A 2,130-nucleotide genomic window follows, 5' to 3' on the forward strand; every position below is an offset into this window, starting at 1 on the left:
ATCCTCCTGCCTCGGCCTCCCAAGTGCCGGGATTACAGACGTGCACCACCATGCCCCGTGGCTCTCTATGTAGTTCATAACTCACTATGCAGCCCAGGCTGGCCTCAAACTTGAGGCAATCCTCCTGCCTCAGCCTCCCAAGTTCTGGGATTACAAGCGTGTGCCACCACACCTGGCTCATCTTATATTGTAGAGAGGGCCACACAGAGGCCCAACACTGGTCTGTTGCATCTCATGGAGTTTCTCGGTAGATTACAATGATAGCTTTTCTCTTCAATCTTTGTACTTCTTTGTTTCTTTTCTTGTCTTATTGCATTGGCTGGGATCTTCAGTACAGTGTTGAATAGGAGTAATGATAGTGGGCACCTCTATCTTATTAAGCTCAAAACTCATCTACCAATTTATGCAATAGGACTGTAAAGCAACCACAGCATGGCAAATCTGTGCTGGGCATAAAGGTAAACACAGAAGACAAGATTGAGCAGCAGAAGGATTTCAGCGAAGATGGCAATGTTGACATTATTGATTCTGCAGATATGCTGAGCCTCTCCCTCAGGGGTCCTGTTCCCCTCAAAGTATGGAAGTAGAACCCAGGCCACAGAGCATAGGTCAGGGTGGGGGAAGAGGCAGGCGGGCAGATGGGTAAAGCCCTGAAGTAAAGCCTCCAGCAGGGCATCAGCCAGAGCTTGGGGCCCAGGCTTTGCCTGGTAAGGACCTGTCTGTGCTGAACTTTATAGCTGCCTGCGGAACCAGTTGTTAACATCGACCAAAAAGGGGGCAACTCCAAGGTGGGCAGTTAGAGGAGGGGATGCCTGGGCCCTGTCTTCTCCCCTTCCCCACCCTAAGATGTGAACTCGGAGTAGGGGCTGGGGAATGCTGCCCTCATCCTGTCCTTTCTGTCCAGCTGGTCCTGGGGAAAGAGGAGAGTTTTTTAGTAAAATATAAGGAGGCTGAAGTTTAAAATGGACTAGATTACACCTTAGGGCCTGGAACAAGGACTGTAAGAATAACTAAATACGAATAAGTGAAGAGGTCAGACCGAAATTGTTTTACTGAAGAGTGCTTCCCAGCAGGAGTGGGAAAGGAAGGCAGTGGAAGCCAAGGGGAACAATACCCTCCAGGGGGTAGGTAATGTCCCCACGAAACAGCCACAGTCTAGTCCCTGGAAGCTGTGCGTGTGTTGCCCGACCTTGTGATTAAGCTCTCGAGATCGGCAGGCATCCTGGGCTATCCAGGTGAGCCCAGTGTCATGGAGGCTGCGAGGCTGGGGCTCTCAGATGTGTCACATCAGCGAGCTGAGAGCTTGCAGCTGAGATCAATTCAGTTGTCCCTTGGCCCGTGTTTCTGTCCACCGAGTGAGCTATGGAAGTTCTTTGGGGAGGGACGAATTTCATACACCATGGCTGGAAATTAGCCTTGAGCACCAGCCACTACTCACACTGGGGCTGTGAAGGCCCTGAATAAACAAAGCCTATGAAGTCAGCCTCACCTTCCACATCCCTGCCCCATTTATTAGTGATATCCAAAGAGTTTACTGCCTTGGCCCGAGAGCTGTTTGTTGTCATTCCATCGCCAGTCATTGTCTAAAAAGTATAAATGCAACAGGTTGTGGTCATTTCTTTAGACTACGCGCTCCTGGGAAGGTCCCGCGTGTTAAAATTAGCAAAACCTGATGCTTTTCTCTCGTATTAATTGGCTTCCTAGATCCAGCCGAAGCACCGCCAGAAGAGCTGGGAGGGGAGGGGTTCTCTCTCTGCACCACCTGTAGTCCCAAGGGGCCTCAGAAGCGGGAAGGAGGAGGCGCAGTGAGAGGGAGCAGATGGAGGACCAGGAGCGCTGTCCCGAGCCTGCAGGATGCTGGCAGCCTTGTCAGGGCCACATCAAAGTTCAGGGCTCCCTCGCTGCAAGTGCACAGTTGCTTTAGGACACTGCGCGCCTCTGCGACAGGGTGTGAGCGCGGTCGGGACCACACAGAACCAGAGCGGAGAGGGGTGCAGGACATGGCGTGGGCCCTTGGGGGCCGGGGATCAGTGGCCCGTGGGGAAGGCGCAGACTAAGAACTGACCTTGTCGTTCCCCCTTAGGAGTCTGTGTCCACCCCGCGCCCCGGCACGGCAGACCCTGCAGGGCC

This window comes from Fukomys damarensis, unplaced genomic scaffold (assembly GCF_012274545.1).
Source record: "Fukomys damarensis isolate Sample0158 unplaced genomic scaffold, DMR_v1.0_HiC HiC_scaffold_12, whole genome shotgun sequence".
NCBI classification, from domain to species: Eukaryota; Metazoa; Chordata; class Mammalia; order Rodentia; family Bathyergidae; genus Fukomys; species Fukomys damarensis.